This window comes from Mobula hypostoma, chromosome 21, assembly GCF_963921235.1.
Source record: "Mobula hypostoma chromosome 21, sMobHyp1.1, whole genome shotgun sequence".
Lineage (NCBI taxonomy): Eukaryota > Metazoa > Chordata > Chondrichthyes > Myliobatiformes > Myliobatidae > Mobula > Mobula hypostoma.
Window position 1 is genome coordinate 62512772 of NC_086117.1, and position 24528 is coordinate 62537299.

Below are 24528 nucleotides of genomic sequence, written 5' to 3' on the forward strand. Positions count from 1 at the left end.
GGCAGTAACACCAGAACCTGAAAGCCTCCTCTCTCCCCTTCATCCTCCCACACATAAGCAGCAGCAGAAATGTAGATTCTCTACGCTGCCGCCTCCCCCCACTTAACACCAGCAGAAACACTGACCGCCCCTCCCCCCACCATGTAAGCAAAAGCCCCCAAAATAGACCTTGATCTAGATGTCATCAGAAAACTACAGTCCATAGCCCAGCATTTTGGTATCTCAGACAGGCTTTCTTAAGATTTAGTTGCAATTAGAAATACTGTTGTTTATTTATTATGATTGTTCTTAAAGTTAATATTAAACCTGATTCTGATTAAATACAAGTTGACCTTCAGCTGAGCTGCGTCATGACCTTGGCTTGTCGGTAGAGTATTCCGAGGGCTCTGAGTTTTTTTTTACAGTTGTTTTTCCTTGTATTCTCAGTGTTTTATAATGTATTATAATATGTTGTTACTCTTTGGGGATCTTTAATGTGTTTTTGTTAGGTTTTCTTTATTTTACATTGAAGTTGCAATTGCCATTGCAAACTTCCAATTAATTCTCCAGGACTTTGCTGGTGACCAATTAAGTAACCTTGGACTTCTGTCTTTTATTAGAATAGTTACTTGTTAGCATGTAATTAGTCTGCGGTTTTATCAGCTGGGTACTGATTCTTTCATGTATTTAAAGGGACAGTGCTAATCCCTTGGGGTCTCAGTTGTCCTGCTCCATGCCAAGTGAAGTTCAGGCCGATTTATTTTGAGTTATCCAAGACCTCATAAATTCTGCTGTTTTGCTTTGTCTTTTTCGTTAATAAAATTCCTAGTTTTGTTTAACCCTTCCAAGTCGTGTGTGATCCTGCATGGGTTTGCAGATGCAGCGGGAGAGACCTGTATACTCTGATATACAGAGATGATCATGTGCATTCTTGTGAGGAAAGTGGGCCAAAGTAATTTTATTATCAAAGAACATATATGTCACCATATACAACACTGAGATTCATTTTCTTGTGGGCAAACTCAATAATCCAATAACCATAATGGAATCAATGAAAGACCGCACACAACAGACCGAACAACCAGTGTACAAAAGCCAACAAACTGTACGAATACAAAAGAAAAATAAAAAATAATAATAGATAAATAAGCAATAAATATCGAGAACAAGAGATGAAGAGTTCTCGAAAGTGAGTCCACAGATTGTGGGAACAGTACAGTGATGGGGCATGTGAAATTATCCCCTTTGTTTCAAGAGCCTGATGGTTGAGGAATAATAATTGTTCTTGAACTTGGTGGTGTGAGTCCTGGGGCTCCTGTACCACCTTCAGCAGTGAGAAAAGAGCATGACCTGGGTGGTGGGCATCTCTAATAATAGCTGCTGCTTTCTTCTGACAACGCTCTGTGTAGATGTGCTCAATGATGGGGAGGGCTTTAGCCATGACGTACTGGGCTGTATCCACTACTTTTTGTATAATTTTCCGTTGAAGGGCATTGGTGTTTCCATGTCAGGCTGTGATGCAAGTGGTTTATGTACTCTCTGCTGCTTATCTATAGAAGTTTGTCAAAGTTTTAGATATAATGCTGAAACTTTGCAAACTCCTAACGAAGTAGAGCACTGCCCTGCTTTCTTCGTAATTGCACCTACGTGTGGGTCCAGGACAGGTCCTCTGAAATGAAAACACAGAGGAATTTAAAATTGCTGACCCTCTGCACCTCTGATCCCCTCCGATGAGGACTGGCTAATGGTCCTTCAGTTTCCTCCTCCTGAAGTCAAATTTTAAAGTTCAAAGTACATTAATTATCGAAGTTTGGGTACTATATACAACCTTGAGATTTATCTCCTTACAAAAAGCCACAAAACAAAGAAACCCATTTAAAAAGACTGTTAAATGTGCAGGGAAAAAAAAACAAATTACATAAGAACATAAGGAATAGGAGCAGGAGTAGGCCATCTGGCTTGTCAAGCCTGCTCCGTCGTTCAATAAGATCATGGCTGCTCTGACCATGGACTCATCTCCACCTTCCTGCCTTTTCCCATAATCCTTAATTCCCCTACTATGCAAAAATCTAACTCATCTTGTCTTAAATATATTTACTGAGGTAGCCTCCACTGCTTCATTGGACAGACAATTCCACAGCTTCACCACTCTCTGGGAAAAGCAGTTCCACCTCATCACCATCCTAAATCTATTCCCCCAAATCTTGAGGCTTTCAGCCCTAGTCTCACCTACCAGAGAAATAACTTTGGTAGAAACACAAAAAACCTACAGCACAATACAGGCCCTTCGCCCCACAATGCTGTGCTGAACATGTACTTACTTTAGAAATTACCTCAGGTTACCCGTAGCCCTCCATCTTTCTAAGTTCCATGTACCTATGCAGGAGTCTCTTAAAAGACCCTATTGTATCCGCCTCCACCACAGTCGCCGGCAGCTATTCCATGCACTCACCACTCTCTGGATAAAAAACTTACCTCTGACATCTCCTCTGTACCTACTTCCAAGCACCTTAAAACTGTGCCCTCTTATGTTGGCCATTTCAGCCCTGGGATAAAGCCTCTTGACTATCCACACAATCAATGCCTGTCATCATCTTATACACCTCTATCAGGTCACCTCTCATCCTCCGTCGCTTCAAGGAGAAAAGGCCAAGTTCACTCAATCTATTCTCATAAGGCCTGCTCCCCAATCCAGGCAACATCCTTGTAAATCTTTTCCGCACCCTTTCTATAGTTTCCACATCCTTCCTGTAGTGAGGTGACCAGAACTGAGCACAGTACTCCAGGTGGGGTCTAACTAGAATCCTATGTAGCTGTAACATTACCTCTCAGCTCTTGAACTCAATCCCATGGTTGATGAAGGCCAATGCACCATATGCCTTCTTAACCACAGAGTCAACCTGGGCTGCAACTTTGAGCATCCTATGGACTCGGACCCCAAGATCCATCTGATCCTCCACACTACTAAGAGTCTTATCATTAATACTATATTTTGCCATCATATTTAACCTATCGAAATGAACCACCTCACAGTTATCAGGGATGAACTCCAAAAGGGGATCTCCTTCTCAAGAAAGGGAGTAGAGCTAGCCCAGGAAATTATAGACCAGTGAGTCTTCCTTCAGTGGTTGGTAAAATGATGAAGAAGATCCTTTCTTTTTTCTTTTTCAATATTTGTATTGATTTTTTGCATAAAAGAATACAGAGTACAGTAGGATATATAATATATATCGATTACAGTATATTGAAATCACAAATGTAGTCTCATTACCCCATATCCATATACATTAGGAAGGAGGGAGGGAGGGAACATCGACTCAGACCATTAAATTTAAACATAATATTGAAGAGAGATAATTCTATTATACAAAAAAAATCTAAACCCACTACCAGAAAAAAAAAACAGCTGTTTGGTTAAAAAAAAGAAAAGGAAAAAATCCTTATCATATAATAAAACATATTGTTAGTCAACATCTGTGCTTAATAGCAAATCAAAGATTTTGAAAATAATTCAGAAAAGGCCCCCACAATGTTAAAAAACCTTGTCTAGGTTCAGAAATTGAACAGCGAATCTTCTCTGAATCTAAGCATGATGTAACATGATTTCACCAATGAGTGGCATCCTTCCACTTAAGCAAGAATGCCCTGCTGGCTATAAGAGAAATATGCAAATCATGCTCCTCCAAAATAATATCATTTCCTTCAACAATATCAACAAAGGCAGTCAAAGGATTAGGTTTAAGATTTACTTTGAAAAGCACTGAAAAAGTTTGGAATACTTCCTTCCAATATTTTTCAAGACTCGGACAAGTCCAAAACATATGAATTAGTGAAGCTTCTCCATTGTTACATCATTCACAATAGGGAGATATATCCGAATAAAAACGAGACAGCTTATCTTTAGTTATGTGGGCCCTATGAACCACTTTAAATTGTAGAAGGGAATGATGGGCACATAACAATGAGGGATTAACCAATTTAAAAATTTCATTCCAAATGTCCTCAAAAATTGGAATCTGTAAATCTTGTTCCCAGAGATTTTTAATTTTGTCTAAAGGAATATTTCTCATTCCCAACAACATACCATAAATATTAGATACAGATCCATTATGGAAGGGTTTCAAGTTAAAAATTGTATCAAGTAAATTCTTATCTGGACTTTTAGGAAATGTATGTACTTGAGAACACAAAAAGTCTCTAATTTGTAAATATCGAAAAAAGTAGGTTTTGGGTAGGCTATACTTAGCTGACAGTTGTTCAAATGAAGAGAGACTATCTCCAACAAACAAATTCTGAAAACATTTAATACCCAATCTATTCCACTCTTTAAAAGCTATATCAGTCATAGAAGGTTTAAAAAATAGTTAGAAAGAATGGGACTTGAAAGTGAAAAACTCAATAAACCAAAATATTTTCTAAATTGTACCCAAATCCTCAAAGTGGGTTTAACTACAAAATTATCAGTTAAATTACTTAAAGATAAAGGAATTGAGGATCCGAGAAGAGAAATGATAGAAAATTTATTAACAGAATTAGCTTCTAAGGAAACCCAGACCGGACAGTCCTCTTGATTAATATAATATAACCATAACATAAGATTCTGTATATTGACTGCCCAGTAATAAAACCTAAAATTTGATAAGGCTAAACCTCCATTCTTTTTTAGCTTTTTGAAGATGAACTTTATTTAATCGAGAAATTTTATTTTTCCATATATAAGAAGATATAATAGAATCCAGAGAATCATAAAAAGATTTAGGAATAAAAACAGGTACAGCCTGAAATAAATATAAAAATTTAGGCAAAATATTCATTTTAATAGAATTAATTCGGCCAATCAACGATAAAGAGAGGAGTGACCAATTCGATAGTGCCTTCTTAACATAATTCAGAAGTGTAAAAAATTTTTCTTTAAAAAGGAATTTGTAATTCCTAGTAATTGTTATGCCCAAACAAGTAAATTGATTTCTTACAATTTTAAAAGGAAGGTTAGTATTAACTAATACCAAATTATTCAAAGGAAAAAGTTCACTCTTATGAAAGTTAAGTTTATATCCTGAAAACTGACTAAAGCAGGACAGTAAAGAAAGAGAGAAGATTCTGAGAGGCAGGATTTATGAACATTTCATTTTCCTTCTTGATAGCTTGCTGCACCTGTAAACCAACCTTTTGTGATTAATGCACAAGGACTCCCAAGTCCTTCTGCACAGCAGCATATTATAATCTTCTACCATTTAAATAATAATCTGATCATCCATTTTTCCTTCGAAAGTGAATGACCTCACATTTATTGACATTGTACTCCATCTGCCAGACCTTTGCCCACTTACTTAACCTATCTATATCTCTGCATATTCTCAGTATCCTCTGCACAATTTGCTTTTCAACTAATTTATTGTCATCAGCAAACTTAGATACACTACACTCAGTCCCCTCTTCCAGATTGTTAATGTATATCAAGAACAGTTGCGGGCCCAGCACTGACCCCTGTGGCACACTGCTCATCACTGATTGCCACATCAGAGAACCACTCATGTATCCCAACTCTCTGCTTTCTATGAGTTAGCCAATCCTCTATCCAAGCTAAAGCATCACCCCCAACTCTATGTATCCTTATCTTATGGATAAGTCTTTATTGTGGCACCTTATCTAACGCCTTCTGGAAATCCAAGTAAATAACATCCATCTGTTCCCCTCTATCTATTGTGCTTGTTTACATCCTCAAAGAACTCCAGTAAGTTTGTCAAACAGGTCCTACCTTTGCTGAATCCATGCTGTGTCCGCATGATAAATCCACTTCTTTCCAGATGCCTCACTAATTCTTCTTTAATGATAGCGTCAAGCATTTTCCCAACTACAGATGTTGAACTAACTATCTATAGTTACGTGCCTTTTGCCGACATCCTTTTTTGAACAGTGGTGTGACATTTGCCATCTTCCAATCTGCCTGGGCCTACCAAGAGTCCAGAGAATTTTGGTAAATTATCACCTCAACTATAACCTCTGCCATTTCTTTCAGTATCCTGGGATGTATTCCATCTGGACCAGGGGAATTATCTATCTTTAGGCCCACAAGTTTGCACAACCTACTTCTTTAGTGATAGCTGTTGTACTGTGGTCCTCGCCTCCCATTACATCCATAACATCTCTCTTTGGCATGTTAGATGTGTCCTCCACCATGAAAATTGACGCAAAATAGTCATTCAAAGCCTTTGCCATTTCCTCATTATCCAATATCAATTCCCCCTTCTCGTCTTCCAAGGGACCTGCATTCATTTTGGCCACACTTTTCCACGTTTATAATTATAAAAACTTTTACAATCGGTTTTTATATTTTGTGCTAGTTTATTTTCATAATCTGTGATCCCTTTCTTTATTGCTTGCCTAGTGGTTCTTTGTTGCTTTTTAAAGTTTTCCCAATCTTTCAGTTTCCCACTACTCTTGGCGACTTTGTACGCACAAGCTTTTAGTTTGATGCCTTCCTTTATTTCCTTAGTTATCCATTGCTGGCTCTCCCCACCCTTACTGTCCTTGCTTTCAACTGGAAAATACTTTTGTTGAGCACAGTGAAAAATTTCTTTGAAAGTCTTCCACTGTTTATCAACCATCCCACCATATGGCCTGTGTTCCTATTCTACCCTATCCAACAACTCCCTCATCCCGCTGTAGTCTCCTTTATTTAGGCATAATACACTTGTTATAGATCAAACTATTGCACCCTCCATTTGTATCAGAAACTCAATCATACTGTGATCACTCTTTCCAAATGGATCCCTAACTACAAGATTGCTAATTTTATCTGTCTCATTGCACAGGGCCAGATCCAAGACAGCACGTTCTCTTGTAGATTCAGTAACATGCTGTTCAAGAAAGCTATCACAGATGCATTCTATCAAGTCCTTCTGAAGACTACCTCAACCAACTTGATTCAGCCAATCTATGTACAAGTTAAACTCCCCCATGAGAACTGTTGTTCCATTCTTACATGCCTCAGATATTTCTCTGTTTATTGCCTATGCCACTGAAATGTTATTATTCAGTGGCTGATAGACAACTCCTACCAGTGATTTTTTTTCCCTTTACTATTCCTAATCTTTACCCAGATGGATTCCACATTCTGCTCCTTAGATCTTTTATCATCTCTCAGTATCACCCTGATCTCATCCTTAATTAAGAGTGCTACCCCACCTCCCTTACCTTCCTGCCTTATCTTTCCGTATTACCTGATATCCTTGGATATTTAATTCCCAATTCTCTCCACCCTGCAATCACACTTCTGTAATGGCCACTAAACTATACCCCTTTGTGCTGATTTATGCTGCATTTGCAAGATCACTGACCTTGTTATAAATACCATAGGCATTCAGATAAAGTGCCCTTACACTCATTGTGTCCTTAAAATCTAGTAATCCTTGTCTCTTTTATGCACTTGACTTTCCTGCACTCCACCTTTACTTTTCTATTTTTTAACTTTTGGTTTTACCTCATCTTTATCTATTTTTTTCCCATTTACTTTATCCATACTTCTCCAATCTGTTGAACCCACCCCCTGGTATTTAATTTAAAGCCCTAACCACAACCCTAGTTATACGATTAACCAGGATCCAGGTCCCATCACAGTCCAGGTGGAGCCTGTCCCAACGGAACAGCACCCTCCTTCTCCAATACTGGTGCCCGTTTCCCAAGAATTCAAACCCATTTCTCCCCACAGCAATCCTTGAGCCATGCATTTAACTCTCTAATCTTCTTAACCCTGTGCCAATTTGCATGTGACTGAGATAGTAATCCAGAGATTACCACCTTTTTGGTTCTTCTTTTTAATTTAGTCCATAGTTGCTCAAATTCCCTCAGCAGAACCTCTTTCCTCGATGTACCTATGTTGTTGACAGCCATATGGACCACGACAATTGGATCTTTCCCCTCCCACTGCAAATTCCTCTGCAGGTCAGGTAAGATGTCCCGAACCCGGGCACCAGGCAGGCAACACCGCCATTGGGACACTCTATCCCTGCGGTAGAGAACTTGGCCTATTCTATACTATCCCCAATTGCCACTATATTTCTCTTCTCTCCTCCCTCTTGCCTGGCTCCCTGAACCATGGTGCCACAGTTAGGTTGCTTATCCTTCCTGCAGCCCCACTCTCATCCACACAGGGAGCAAGGATCTCAGAACTGCTGGACAAGCTCAAGGGCTGAGGTTCCTCCAGCACTGTCTCTTGGATCCCATTTACCTGCCACACTCGCAGTCACACCCTTTTGTCCCTGACCAGAGACAGACTTTGAGGCAGTTAATCTGATAGGTGTACCTACCTCGTGGAAGAGAGTGACCAGATAACTCACTCCCCCCCCGCCCCCCCACGATATGTTGTGGTGTTTGAAGCTCAGATTCCAGGTCATCAACTTTGAGCAGCCAACACTTGCTGCAGATGTGGTCAGCAGGAACCACAATGGGGTCCACTGGCTCCCGACATCATGCAGCTACAGCACATCACCTTTTTACGCAAACATTAAAAGTAAGTAAATAACATTCAGAGCTGAAGTTCTTGAAAGAGGTCATAGTCAGGAAACCAGTCATCAGCTGATCCAGGAGCCCATTAATTGCAGGCCACAGCCCCAGTTCATTGTAGAGATGAGTAAGCCTTGCGAAGCAGCGAGCAGAGCACCACCACGACCCTCTCCTCTGGCCTTTTCAGCCTACCCCGGCACTTAAATTGGCCCAACAGCACTCCATTCCTTGCTCTCAGTCCTGGCTCGATTCTGCCTGTATTCGACCTTTCCAATCTGGTCCGGTGCTTAAATCGGGCAAACGATGGGTAGTTCCAAGCACTTAGGACTGGGTCCCGCTGCCTTGACTCTGCCTCGTCTCGCCTTGCCTCAGTACTGCTGCTTCGAGTCACTTTCAAGTCCACTCCAGCAATAGCTAAACATTGGCTCGATCCCCGCTCTTGGGCTCGGGCCCCAATGCCTTGATTCTGCCCTTACTGGCCACGTCGCAACCACCCTGCACCTTCAAGACTTCAGTTCACACCATAAAAATGGCAGCATGCACAGGCAGTTCAAAAACTCTGCTCCAAATGGGAAGTTACAGTCTATTTAGTGATCACTAAAGAGAAAAAAAAATGTGATTAATGAAGTAGGTAGTAGTTTTATTTGCTGCTAGGAAGTTGTCACTGTCGTTCTTCGGGCACCATCTTAATCTGGAAGCTGGTTGGTCTTGCTGACTTTGGGTATGAGGTTGTTGTTGTGGCACCACTCAGCCAGATTTTCAATGTCACTCCTATCTGCACTAAACTATAAGGTCATACATTATGTCCTTGTATTTGTGTTCTCAGTATAAATATCCTGATGTTTACATTCACAATGGAACTTCCTTCAGCAAGTTCTCATTCATAGTAAGTAGAATTCTTTACTGAACTCCCTGAAACTCTCCACCCTCTGAATTGCGGGAGTGCTTTAACTAGAGCAGTAGCGGTTTAAGAAGGCAGCTTACCACCACCTCCTCAAGGGTAATCAGGGATGGACGATATATGCTTGTCTTATTAATGACCACTGTTTCCGAGCATGCATGCACAAAAGGATATGATATTTGATACAAGAATTTTAATTATTATTTATAACATGGAATAGGCCCTTATAGCTCTTCGAACTGAGGCACCCAGCAATCCCCTAATTTAACTCTAACCTAATCATGGAACCATTTACAATGACCAATTAACCTACCAGCTGATACGGCTTTGGACCGTGGGAGGAAACCAGAGAGCCTGGGAGAAACCTATATGACAGGAATTGAACCTGGGTCGCTTGTGCTATAAAGTGTTGTGCTAGCTACTAGGCTACCTTGCATTGTTTCTAACCTGCATTTGTTAGATTCCATGGTGACAAGCCAAACTTTCTTAACCTGCTAAGAAATTCTTAAAGGAATGTACACATTATGTCAAATATGGTCTCATCAGGGGTGATTAATAAGTTCTTGGCCTAAGGTAGAAGGAGATGAGTCATTAACTTCAAACTTTCTGCATAATCACTCAGAGTTGACCTGCATGTGCATGTAACGAGAGCTGTATAACTCATCCCCTTCTACCTTAGGCCACAAACTTATCAATCACCCATCTGTAGACACTTTCTGGAGGTCCAATATCCGTATGCTCCACGACCGCTGGACTAAGTGTGTAAGTGTAGGAGGGGACTATTTTGAAAAATAAATGTGCTAGGTTTTCTAAAATTGACTCCTTCTACCTTAGGCCACAAACTTATCAATCACCCCTTATATAGTGGAGCTCTACTTTTATCAAGGATCATCCTTCCTTCGTGGGAGTTGTGTATGACATTGCATCACTCTTTGTGGGAGTTGTGTATGACATTGCATCACTCTTTGTGGGAGTTGTGTATGACATTGCATCACTCTTTCTAGGGGATGCAGAATCTTACGATGTTTTTTCATTATGGCACTGGGTAGCTTTGACCAAATAAAGCTGTTTCTGCTACACAGAACTTCCATAGGATATGGTGTAAGTGCTTGATAGCATTTCAGCTCAACCACAATATGGAAATTAATTAAAGAGAAGGATTTTTTCTTTTGAATAAGATGGTGTTTTTTAACTACCTTTTATTTTTTGTATTTTTAATAGAAATTAAATTGAATCCATGCAGTGTGTAGATATATTACCTGTCACTTTTATTTATTTATTGTGATAGAGTGCACAACAGGTCCATCTGGACTGTAGTCCTTTCTGACCAACAAGTTCTAGCCAACATCAGCAATCAATGAGCATTAGCTAAGCTGTAGACAATGAATTTTATTGTAATAATGGGAATTTATACTCCATGACCACTATATTAGGTACACATGCTCGTTAATGCAAATATTTAATCAGCCAATCGTGATAGCAACTCAATGCATAAAAGCATGCAGATATGGTCAAGAGGTCCAGTTGTTCTTCAGACCAAACATCAGAATGGGGAAGAAATGTTATCTAAGTGACTTTGACCGTGGATTGGTTGCTGGTGTCAGACGGGGTGGTTTGAGTATCTCAGAAACTGTTGGGATTTTCATGCATGACACTCCCTAGATTTTACAGATAATGGTGTGATAAACAAAAAAACAAAAAATCCAGTGAGCAGATGCAGTACACATAACTCTCTGCAGGCAAACTAATCTACATTTCCAATGTAGGTTACCCACATTTCTCAGGTTGGAGGAGCAACACCTTATATTCGGTCTGGGTAGCCTCCAACATGATGGCATGATTTCTCCTTCTGGTTAAAAAAAAATCCCTCCCTTCCCCTCTTTCTCTATTCCTCACTCTGGCCTTTTGCCTATTTTCACTTGCCTATTATTTCCCCCGAGGTCCCTTTCTCCTATGGTCCACTCACTTCTCCTATCAGATTCCTTCCTCTCCAGTCCTTTACCACCCACCTGGCTTCACCTCTCATCTTCCAGCTAGCTTTCTTCCACTGTCCCCCACCCCACCTTTTTATTCTGGCATCTTCCTCCTTCTCAGTCCTGAAGAAGGGCCTCGGCCTGAAATGTCGACTCTTTATTAATTTCCATAGATGTTGCCTGACCTGCTGAGTTCCTCCACCATTTTGTGTGCATTGTCATTGCTTTTTAATATTCCTTTAATTTTACTTGAGTATTTAACCCCATACATTTGTATTTATCTGCGATGTTGCATTAACACTTTATTTGTTCCTTGTTAAATATATTTTTCTTAAGATTCTGTTGAACGCTGCTTTAAGCACAATTAACATAAGAGATTCTGCAGATGTGGAAATCCAGAGCAACAAACACAAAATGTTGGAGGAACTCAGCAGGTCAGGTCGTTCCTGATGAAGGGTCTCGGCCCAAAATCATCGAATGTTAATTCCCCTCTGTAGATGCTGCCTGCCTTGTTGAATTTCTCAAGCATTTTGTGTGTGTTGCATTAAACACTATTACACCACTGCTTTGTTAAAACTCTTGCCGTCTGGTGGGAGATACAGAACCACCAGTTAGATAGTTGGACTGAAAAACAACTGAACAATGCTACACGTCGGCTTGTCAATGGCCTTTCAGTGTTATGGACTATCAAAGTCACTTGCTGCTGCATTGTAAATATCTGTTTTGCACGGACTAGAGTAGCACCATTCTATGCGTCACTAAAATTATTTTCAGCAATCATTTTACGCAAGCATTGCAAACACCAAAGTATTTCTCAATCACTTTAAAATATATTCCCCATATTCCTTCGTAGATGTTCTAGTTTATTCCTTATTATTTGCTCCAGTGCAAATATCTGAGTATCTGAGGTGCAAAGGGACTTGAGTCCTTGCACAGGATTCCCTAAAGGGTTAATTTACAGGTTGAGTTGGTAGTGAGGACAGCAAGCATTCAATTAGAGGACTAGAATATAAAAGCAAAGATGTAATGTTGAGGCTTTAAAAGGTAATGTTGAGGCCTCACTTCGAGCAGTTTTCAGCCCCTTTTTGAAGAAATGATGTGCTGACGCTGGAGAGGGTTCAAAGGAGGCTCAGAAAATGATTCCGAGATTGAAAGAGTTATTATATGAGAAGCGTTTGATGGCTCTGTGCCTGTATTTATTGGAATTCAGAAGGATGAGGGGAGATCTCATTGAAACCTAGTGAATATTGAAAGGCCTTGATAGAGTGGATATGGGAGAGTCTAAGAGTAAGGACATAGTCTCCGAATAGAGGGACTAATATTTAGAACAGAGATGAGGAGGAATTTTTTTTTTAGCCAGAGAGTGGTGAATCTCTGGAATACGTTGTCACAGTTGGCTGAGGAGGACAAGACTTTATGTATATTTAAGGCAGAGGTTGATAGATTCTTGACTAGTCAGGGCATGAAGGGATATGGGGAGAAGGCAAGAGATTGGGGCTGAGAGTGAAAATGTATCAGCCATGATGAAACGATGGAGCAGACTCAATGGGCCAAATGCCTGATTCTCCTATGTCTTATGGTCAAATTGTTGGTAAGCTTGAAAGGGCTCTTCTATGTTTTATTTAGGATCCCGTTCCTGTTCCTTTATCCCTTTCGCTGATCTCTTCTGCTTTAATAATTTGAGTGATTATTATCCCCATGATCATTATTATTTTTATTGATTTCCTGTATTATTGTGGCTTATAGGCAATTCTCACTGGTATTTGTTTTGTTTTTCTTTCAAATCTCTTCTTTGATGGATTTTATTTTTGACTAAAAAGATTGTAAATGTAAATTTGCCGGATGAAATAAACACCGCACAAAAAGATCGATACTTATCTTTTCACCAGTTTATTTCCTCTATCTCAGCCGGCGAGTGAACTTGGTCCCGACATCAGGGGAGAAGCGTTCTCATCCCTCCGGCGGTTCAACAAGTTCACTGCCTGACGTCAGAATTGTTACAAGTTATAAGGCCACCGATACAAAAGTACACTCAGGTTGATACAAAAGAACAATCAGTTTGATAGACGTCCCAGCTACTCAGATAGAGCAAAACTTAATAACTTGGGTAAAAGACTCCACTGAAATGTAAATTTTAATCGATAAGGGAATGTCCTGTCTTAAGCTCCATCAGCAACCGCCTTTTGTTGAAACCAAAAGGTGTGAAAAATCAGGAAACTTCTTTTGTGGAGAACTTAACAACTTTATCATTCCCTCCTTTTTATCATTTGATGATAAAATTTAAAGTAATCCAACACATTTACAGCAAGCTATAAGAAGGGGATTAATGTATCATCCAAAACCTCTTGCTTTCTGTAATTGCTCTTCCATTCCGTTCCAGCTGAGTGATGAGAAATGTTGGTTAATGAATACATAGAGGGTACTACGTAAGCTAAACAGCAACATCCCCTCCAGTTTCTCACTGTGACAGTTCCCTCGTCATCATAAGACCCTGAGAGCTATGGAGATGCCTTCTTACCACATACCCAATAAGTTCCATTAACAACGTACGGACAGGGATCAGTCCTAGTTTCTGTACAAGAGCTATCTGCCAAAAATGTTTCCTCTATTCCTCCAGTACGGCAATAATAGGTCCCATTTACCTTCCTCAGGGCATGGGCAGATTCGATCGAAGGTCTCTCAACCACTTCTGTAACTATACGCAAATGCCATCCCTTAAAACAAAGACACCCACAATTCTGGGTTGTTTTACATCCTGACATCCACCATTGATTCAAAAATGGATCTGAGGATTTACTCAAAGAATTCATAAATCTCACAGATAACATCTCACTCCTTCCAAGGGCGTTCCTGACTCCGCAACCTGGCACATACCCAACAAGCCGACTACTGGAAAGCGGCCAGTGAGTGAGTGGGCCAGTGAAGGAGTAGAGCTTTGAGGCTTTGACTTGAGAGGCTTCAACGAGAAGAGGCGGAGGACAAGCTTGCTCACAGTTAGTCTTTACAATGCCTCCTGAGATGGTGATGTGCCTCTCATGTGAGATGTGGCAGTCTGGGGGAATGCCCCTCTCCTGCAGAGTCACGTCTGCTGGAAGTGCATATGGCTGGGCGATCTGGAAGACCATGTAAGGAATCTGGAGCAGCAGCTGGGTGACCTTCGACTCATAAGGAGAATGAGGCAGTCATAGATGAGAGCTACAGGGAGGTAGTCACACCTAGGCTGTCGGAAGCAAGTCGTTGGGTGACAGAGGGGCGAAAGCGAAGGTGAGCAGACAGATAGTGCAGAGCACCCCTGTAGCCATTCCCCTGAATAATAAGTTTACCGTCCTGAATACTGTCGGCGGGGACCGACCAGGTGTGAGCCACGGTGGCAGAGCCTCCAGCACTGAGTCTGACCCGGTGGTGCAGAAGGGTGGGACAGAGAAGAGGAGAGCTGTTGTAAGTGGAGACTCTATAGTCATGGGAGCAGACAGGAGATTTTGTGGACGTGAGAAGGACACCCGTATGTTTTGTTGCCTCCCGGGTGCCAGGGTCCGCGATGTCTCTGAACGGGTGCACGACGTCCTGGTACGGGAGGGAAAGCAACCAGAAGACGTGATACATGTTGGTACCAATGACATAGGCAGGAAGAGGGATGAGGTCCTGAAGTGTGAGTTTCGGGAACTAGGCAGAAGGCTGAAGAACAGGATCTCAAGGGTGGCGTTCTCAGGATTGCTGTCAGTGCTATGTGACAATGATGGTAAGAATTGGAGCAGATGGCAGTTGAATGCGTGGCTGAGGAGTTGGTGCAGGGAGCAGGGTTTTAGATTTTTGAATCATTGGGATCTCTTCTGGGGAAAGTGGGACCAGTACAGATTGGATGGGTTGCACCTGAACCCAAGGGGGAGCAATATCCTTGCAGGTAGGTTTGCTAGCAGGTTGAGGAGGGATTAAACTAATTTGCAAGGGGGATGGGACCCGGAGCCATAGAGCAGTGAAAGAAGTGCATGGTGTAAAGCCAGATCTAACATATAGAGAGGCTTTGAGGAAAGAGAAGCAGAATAAACGGTGTAAAGGTAGCAAGGCAGAAGGGCTGAAGTGTGTGTACCTCAATGCAAGAAGCATCAGGAACAAAGGTGATGAACTGAGAGCTTGGATACATATATGGAATTATGATGTAGTGGCCATTACAGAGACTTGGCTGGCACCAGGGCAGGAATGGATTCTCAATATTCCTGGATTTCAGTGCTTTAAAAGGGATAGAGAGGGGGGAAAAGGGGCGGAGGTGTGGCATTACTGGTCAGGGATACTATTACAGCTACAGAAAGGGTGGGTAATGTATCAGGATCCTCTTTTGAGTCAGTATGGGTGGAAGTCAGGAACAGGAAGGGAGCAGTTACTCTATTGGGGGTATTCTATAGGCCCCCTGGGAGCAGCAGAGATACAGAGGAGCAGATTGGGAGACAGATTTTAGAAAGGTGCAAAAATAACAGGGTTGTTATCATGGGTGACTTAAACTTCCCTAATATTGATTGGCACCTGATTAGTTCCAAGGGTTTAGATGGGGCAAGTGTTAAGTGTGTCCAGGACGGATTCCTGTCACAGTATGTGGACAGGCCAACTAGGGGGAATGCCATACTAGATCTAGTACTTGGTAGTGAACCGGGTCAGGTCTCAGATCTGTCAGTGGGTGAGTAGCTGGGGGACAGTGACCACCACTCCCTGGCCTTTAGCATTATCATGGAAAAGGACAGAATCAGAGAGGACAGGAAAATTTTAAATTGGGGAAGGGCAAATTGTGAGGCTATAAGGCTAGAACTTGCAGGTGTGAATTGGGATGATGTTTTTGCAGGGAAATGTACTATGGACATGTGGTCGATGTTTAGGGATCTCTTGCAGGATTAGGGATAAATTTGTCCCGGTGAGGAAGATAAAGAATGGTAGGGTGAAGGAACCATGGGTGTCAAGTGAGGTGGAAAATCTAGTCAGGTGGAAGAAGGCAGCATACATGAGGTTTAGGAAGCAAGGATCAGATGGGTCTATTGAGGAATATAGGGAAGCAAGAAAGGAGCTTAAGAGGGGGCTGAGAAGAGCAAGAAGGGGGCATGAGAAGGCCTTGGCGAGTAGGGTAAAGGAAAACCCCAAGGCATTCTTCAATTATGTGAAGAACAAAAGGATGACAGGAGTGAAGGTAGGACCGATTAGAGATAAAGGTGGGAAGATGTGCCTGGAGGCTGTGGAAGTGAGCGAGGTCCTCAATGAATATTCCTCTTCGGTATTCACCAATGAGAGGGAACGTGATGAAGGTGAGGACAATATGAGTGAGGTTGATGTTCTGGAGCATGTTGATATTAAGGGAGAGGAGGTGTTGGAGTTGTTAAAATACGTTAGGACAGATAAGTCCCCAGGGCCTGACGGAATATTCCCCAGGCTGCTCCATAAGGCGAGGGAAGAGATTGCTGAGCCTCTGGCTAGGATCGTTATGTCCTCGTTGTCCATGGGAATGGTACCGGAGGTTTGGAGGGAGGCGAATGTTGTCCCCTTGTTCAAGAAAGGTAGCAGGGATAGTCCGGGTAATTATAGACCAGTGAGCCTTACGTCTGTGGTGGGAAAGCTGTTGGAAAAGATTCTTAGAGATAGGATCTATGGGCATTTAGAGAATCATGGTCTGATCAGGGACAGTCAGCGTGGCTTTGTGAAGGGCAGATCTGACAAGCCTGATAGAGTTCTTTGAGGAGGTGACCAGGCATATAGATGAGGATAGTGCAGTGGATGTGATCTGTATGGATTTTAGTAAGGCATTTGACAAGGTTCCACATGGTAGGCTTACTCAGAAAGTCAGAAGGCATGGGATCCAGGGAGGTTTGGCCAGGTGGATTCAGAATTGGCTTGCCTGCAGAAGGCAGAGGGTGGTGGTGGAGGGAGTACATTCAGATTGGAGGATTGTGACTAGTGGTGTCCCACAAGGATCTGTTCTGGGACCTCTACTTTTCGTGATTTTTATTAATGACCTGGATGTGGGGGTAGAAGAGTGGGTTGGCAAGTTTGGAGACGACACAAAGGTTGGTGGTGTTGTAGGTAGTGTAGAGGATTGTCAAAGATTGCAAAGAGACATTGATAGGATGCAGAAGTGGGCTGAGAAGTGGCAGATGGAGTTCAGCCCGGAGAAGTGTGAGGTGGTACACTTTGGCAGGACAAACTCCAAGGCAGAGTACAAAGCAATTGACAGGATACTTGGTAGAGGGATCTGGGGGTACATGACCACAGATTACTGAAAGTTGCCTCACAGGTGGATAGGGTAGTTAAGAAAGTTCATGGGGTGTTACCTTTCTTAAGTCAAGGGATAGAGTTTAAGAGTCGTGAGTTAATGATGCAGCTCTGTAAAACTCTGGTTAGGCCACACTTGGAGTACTGTGTCCAGTTCTGGTCGCCTCACTATAGGAAGAATGTGGAAGCATTTGAAAGGGTACAGAGGAGAGTTACCAGGATGCTGCCTGGTTTAGACAGTATGCATTATGATCAGAGATTAAGTGAGCTAGGGCTTTACTCTCTGGAGAGAAGGAGGATGAGAGGAGGCATGATAGAGGTGTACAAGATAATAATAGGAATAGATAGAGTGGATAGCCAGCGCCTCTTACCCAGGGCACCACTGCTCAATACAAGAGGACATGGCTTTAAGGTAAGGGGTGGGAAGTTCAAGGGGGATATTAGAGGAAGGTTTTTTACTCAGAGCGTGGTTGGTGTGTGGAATGCACTGCCTGAGTCAGTGGTGGAGGCAGATACACGAGTGAAGTTTAAGAGACTATGGAGGAATTTAAGGTGGGGGGTTATATGGGAGGCGGGATTTGAGGGTCGGCACAACATTGTGGGCCGAAGGGCTGTACTGTGCTGTACTATTCTATTCTATTCTATTACCTTATTAGTTCTGAATATGTGTGGCATAGAGAAAGGAAAGTATTCGTTTGGAGACTTGGGGTACAGAGTACAGTCGTCATGGTATTATTCCCCCTTCCTTAACGACGGGTTCACAGTTGGTTTGATGAATCCACCTTGGCTGCCCTTCCACTTTCACGGCCAAGGATGTGGTCAGCAGCACCTGATAGGGTCCTTTCCACCGAGTGTCCAATTTCTTTCTGTCCCAATTCTTTATCAAGACAAAGTCTCCAGGATTAACAGTGGGATTCTCCCCTTTAGCTTGATCCTCGTCCTCTTGGTGGGCCTGGCCAACCTGCGAATGCAAACTTTGGAAAATTTTGGTGAGCTTACACAAATATTTTCCCATTTCCTCCCCTAGAATATGCCTATCTATTTTATCAGGGAGGGAACGAGTTAATCCTGGTATCCATGGGGTACGCATAGGCTTTCCATAGATCATTTCTGCTGGGGATAATCCAGTTTTAGTCGAGGGTGTAACTCTCATATGGAACGATACCAGAGGTAAAACCTTAAGCCAGGTAAAAAGACGTTGGGAACGCAAACCTGACCTGCAGGGGTCAGCCACAATTGGGTGTTTTTTATCTTAGTGACATCCCATCTGAGACCATAATTGGCATTCCTCAGCAGGGGCGTCCCCCTGAAATGCGCGTTTTCCCCTATGTCTGGCATACCCCATTGCTGTGGCGTTTGAACTGTGGCCTGTTTGTTCCCCATAATTATGATAAGTGGCTGGTGGAGAGCTGCTTGTTTTTACGCCTCGTCCGCCCTGGTGTTTCCCCAGGATACCTCATCGGAAGCTCGTGTATGTGCGGCATATTTAATAGTAGCTACTTGGGATGGGAGCTGAAGAAGCCGTAATAAGTGACAAACATATAGGGCATTACTAATGGGCTGTCTAGCGGAGGTTAAAAACCCACGATACTCCCACTGGGCGCCATAATCGTGGGTGACATCAAAAGCATAGCGGGAATCGGAGTAAATATTGGCTGATTTGTCTCTAGCTAAAATACAGGCGCGGGTGAGGGCATAGAGCTCTGCCTTTGGTGCCGATATAGGGGTCTTAGAAGATCTTTGTTCAATAACTGTGGAGTCAGTGGCGATGGCATATCCTGAGCATCTTTAGCCAGTAGGGCTGACAAAAGAACTGCCATCGATGTAGAGTTGGAGGTCGGCACTAGACAATGGTTGATCGGTCAAATCTTCTAGTGTGGTGGTGAAAACACAATTTTGTAATAGACAATCATGTGCCTCAACCTTCAAGAGTTGTGGTGGGTCATTTAGGAAAGTTGCAGGGTTCAGAGTTGTGCAGTGAGAACCAGTCAGTAGGGGATTGTTGTCCACCCTGTTGGATGTGGTCTTGCATTGATTCTAAACACCAGGAATTCTACAGATGCCTGGAATCTAAAGCAACACACACAAAGTGCCTGAGGAACTCAGAAGGTCCAGCAGGATTTATAGAAATGAAAGTACAGTCAATTTTTGGGTCAAGACCCAACTGTTTAGTCATTTCCATAGGTGTTGCCTGACCTGTTGAGTTCCTCCAGCACTTTGTGAGTGTTGCGTTCATTGATTCTTTTGTGTTTTATGTATCTACTGTGATTGCCCGAGAGAAAAGAAATTCGAGGATTGTATATGATGACACATATGTAGTTTGATAATAAAGTTACTTTGAACTTCAAACTTTTGTTTTTCTTTTTGAACTTGGCACAATTTGTCGTCTTTTGGACATTGGTGCAACCAGTCAGGATACTCTCCACCGTGCATCTATAGAAATATGCCAGTTTTTGGAGACGTGAATAATCTACATAAGCTTCTAAGAAAGCAGATCCTCTCCACTCCCGATCCCCTAATGAGGACTGGTTCATGGACCTATGTGTTCTTCCTCCTGTAGTTGATAATCAGCTCTCTAGTTTTGCAGCCGTGATTTAACTAAGATATGTCCAGAAAACTCGACTATTTATGAAGGCATATTTAATTTTGGGCTTCATTGTCTCAGTGTCATTCTAATCTCCAAGAGTTAAGGGTGACAGAATCAGGTTCAATATCACTGGCATATGTTGTGAAATTTGTTAACTTTGTGGCAGCAGTAAATGCAATACATAATAAGTGTAAATTATAGTAAGTATATAGTAAAGTTATTGAGTGTGTGCCTCAGCCTCCTGTACCTCCTTCCTAATGGTAGCAGTGAGAAGAGGAAATGTCCTGCGTGGTGGGGTCCTTAACAATGAAGCCACCTTTTTGAGGCAATGCTCCTTGAAATTCAGTATCTGGCTTAATGCAGCCACGCAGTTCCTCAAAAGCAGCTCGACATACCGGGTGCTCAGACAATGTTCCCAGAAAGCTCTCGCTAGCCTCTCCTTGCAGGCCCCCATGAGCCTCTTCTCAAGAGGGGTGTTGGTCCCCACCAGAATTGAAACGCTGCCCTTCTCAACAGGGTCAGGACCTCAGACACTCCCACATCGGCCTCCAAGAACTCCAACTTCACTGACAAATAACTGTCGTATGGATAATCACTGGCAGTGAGACCCCAGATCTCCAGTGCCCTGAGTGGGGTCAATGGTAAATGCTTCAGATACCGTTTGTAAAATGAACGGTACAACTACGTGACCTGCGACCCGGTGTCGAGTATGGCTTTAGCATAAATACCCTCTATTCGTAGCGACACACTGGAGCATAGACCCACTAAGCCTTCAGGAATTGGGCCTTTCGCTTTCGGGGATTCTTTGGTACATTGCTGAGAACCTGTTCCCCCAGAGACACCAGGCCATTCCCTCACTGGGTCTCCTCTAAGTTTTCCCAATGACTCTCTCTGCTTAGGTACTCGGAGGCTCACTCTGCTTCTGGCATGACACCTGCTGCCAGCAGCCCTCCGCATTGATTGTCCCCTTGGGGAATCTCCCCCCCCCATCAGCTCCATCACATGGCGGGGGGGTTCACACTCGCTGATAACAGCCAACATATCTCCATTCTCAACTTTGCCACAATCTCCTCTACCACAATCTCCTCTACCACTCCCCAGGGTAGACTATCTGCGGTCACTTCACCGCAGGGGACTACTACTGAGGACTGTACCCTGCTGACGAGTCCTCCCGCGCCTCCGCCACGTTCTGCTCCCCGTACCTCTCTGATCAGCTCAACAAAAGATGGGGGGGGGGCACATCTTACGAGACTGTCAGAGACCCCAAGTAATCAGGTCATGGGGCTGGGTGCCCCTGGCTATCTGGTCCATTCTTAACTGATCCACCTCAGCCGCCTGAATGACCCCTCTGCGCTGCATGCAATTTAGCTGCCTCTCCAGCCGAAAAATAAAAGCAGAAAGCTTCTCCCCTTTCTCCTGATGCATGTTCTGAAACCCCACCATGAGCTCCATCGGGCTTCCAGTCAGACCAAAAGCATTATTCAGTGCTTGCAGATAATTGGCAGCTGTCGCTACTGGAGACTGCACTTTGACGGTTCTCACAACATCAGCGGCCCACCCATTCAAACTTTCAACCAACCTCTGTTGCTTTTCATCATCAGAGCACTGCCACTCATCTAACAACTGAGAGTCCGCTCTGCCCAAGTTTCATACTCCTCCTCCCCTTTAGGGGTGGGCATTATTCAAGAGAATAGGCGGAGCCTGCCATAGCTGGGACTTTGAATCTGAGTTTTCCATTTATTTGCCAGAGAAGGAAGGAGGGATACTAACTTAGAATTCTCACTCTCCACCAGGGGACGTGGACTAATCACAACTGCTCCTTCCCCTCACTCCTCAGAAATGAGAGAACCCTGTCTTTGAAATCTCAGCTCCCAGCTACCGCTACCTCAGTGCTGGTCTGCATTAAACGAGAGCTGCGCCAGCCATTTTATCAAACCTCCGCCCACAATCGCAACTTCAACTGTACTTAACAGGCGAATTAATAATTCATCCGAAGTATGAATATCTACCCCACTGGTTCATTGCTCAGGGTAATCACACAGCATCCAATGGAATCAATCCCAAACGTAGTCCCCACAATTGTAACTCTCTCTTAGGCTAGCGGCTTAATATAGGGGGCGATGGACCCCCTGGCCCAGCCAAACTTAAGAAATCTCGTTTGGGTAGAGGCTGCGCAATGTGTCTCCTGTTACAAATCAGTACCCCGAAATAACAAACAGTACACAATATGCGATTAAATGATTGAGCTTTATAATTTGACTACATGGTTAGTAAAGAAAACAAAAATAAAAGAAAAAGGGCCCATTCTCATGAAACAATCTATTGTGCAATGTTGGAGCTCACTGATAAGCCGGTCAGCCACCATCGACCTCCTCTGATCATCGCTGACCTTTGGACCCTCGCTCCAAGTCCACTCCGGCGGTCTACCAACTCTCTCCATTCGCGTCTTCTCTCCTCATCTCTCCCCGTCCAAAGACTGCGAAAATCTCTCTTCCAGACTCACAAGAAAGAACAATATTTCTCTCATTGGATAGCCCCGCATTCCAAAACCCCGTTATCTCCAGTCATAACCCAAACATTGCTGCTACAGAGAAACCATTATCTCACCAGTGAAACATTACAAAGAGGCCACTTTGTTAGCAGTGAAACCTTGCAGCATGTTAAATAGGTGTGACCACCAAAACTGCATCAATTCTCTTAGGTACACTATTGTGCAGTTTTATATATTAAAAAAAACAGCTGGCAGGTGGTTCCAAGCATCTCGGAAATCTTGCCACAGTTCTTCTGCAGACTTTGGCTGTCTTGCTTGCTTTTTACTCTCCTGATAATCCCAGACAACCTCAATGTTGTTGCAATCAGGGCTCTGTGGAGGTCATACCATCTGAAACCAAATAAAAAATTTACGGTGCCTAAGATATTTGCACAGTACTTTGCGAAGTATATGTACTTCGATAATAAATTTAGAGCATAAGGTATAGGACGATTAGGCTATTTGGCTTATCGAGTCTGCTTAGCCATTTCATCATGGCTGATCCATTTCCCTCTCAGTCCCAATCTCTTGCCTTCTCCCCGTATCCCTTCACAGCTAGATGGGCTAAGTGGCCTAATTCTGCTCCTATATCTTATGGTCTTATGCACTAGTTAAGAATCTAGAAACGTAGAAACCCTACAGCACAACACAGGCCCTTCGGCCCACAATGCTGTGCTGAACATGTATTTACTTAGAAATTACCTAAGATTACCCATAGCCCTGTATTTTTCTAAGTTCCATGTACCTGTCTAGGAGTCTCTTAAAAGACCCTATCATTTCCGCCTCCATCACCGTCACTGACAGCCCATTCCACGCACTCACCACTCTCTGCGTAAAAAAAAACTTACCCCTGACATCTCCTCTATACCTACTTCCAAGCTCCTTAAAACTGTGTTCTCTTGTGGCAGCCATTTCAGCCCTGGGAAAAAGCCTCTGACTATCCACACGATCATTGCCTCTCATCATCTTATATACCTCTATCAGGTCACCTCTCATCCTCCGTTGCTCCAAGGAGAAAAGGCCGAGTTCACTCAACATATTCTCATAAGGCATGCTCCCCAATCCAGGCAACATCCTTGTAAATCTCCTCTGCACCCTTTCAATATCCTTCCTGTAGTGAGGCGACCAGAACTGAGCACAGTACTCCAAATGGAGTCTGACCAGGGTCCTGTATAGCTGCAACATTACCTCTCAGCTCTTAAACTCAATCCCACGGTTGATGAAGGCCAGTGTACCATATGCCTTCTTAACCACAGAGTCCACCTGCGCAGCACCTATGAGTGTCCTGTGGACTCAGACCCCCAAGATCCCTCTGATCCTCCACAATGCCAAGAGTCTTACCATATATTACCATATACTATATTCTGCCATCATATTTGACCTACCAAAATGAACCACCTCACACTTATCTGGGTTGAACTCCATCTACCACTTCTCAGCACAGTTTTGCATCCTGTTGATGTCCCGCTGTAACCTCTGACAGCCCTCCACACTATCCACAACACCCCCAACCTTTGTGTCATCAGCAAATTTACTAACCCATCCCTCCACTTCCTCATCTATGTCATTTATAAAAATCATGGAGAGAAGAGGTCCCAGAAGAGATCCCTGAGGCACACCACTGGTCACCGACCTCCATGCAGAATATGACCCGTCTAGAAGCAATCTTAGGCTTCTGTGGGCAAGCCAGTTCTGGATCCACAAAGCAATGTCCCCTTGGTCCCATGCCTCCTTACTTTCTCAATAAGCCTGGCATGGGGTACCTTATCAAATGCCTTGCTGAAATCCATATACACTACATCTACTG

The 24528-nt window shown here is 43.1% G+C and overlaps 1 protein-coding gene across 1 annotated transcript in view; it reads left to right on the forward strand.

Moving 5' to 3' along the window:
* LOC134359719 (phosphatidylinositol 4-kinase alpha-like) overlaps nt 1-24528 on the forward strand; it is a 95068-nt gene that overhangs the window by 26372 nt on the left and 44168 nt on the right. The gene's annotated exons all lie outside the window — the stretch shown is intronic.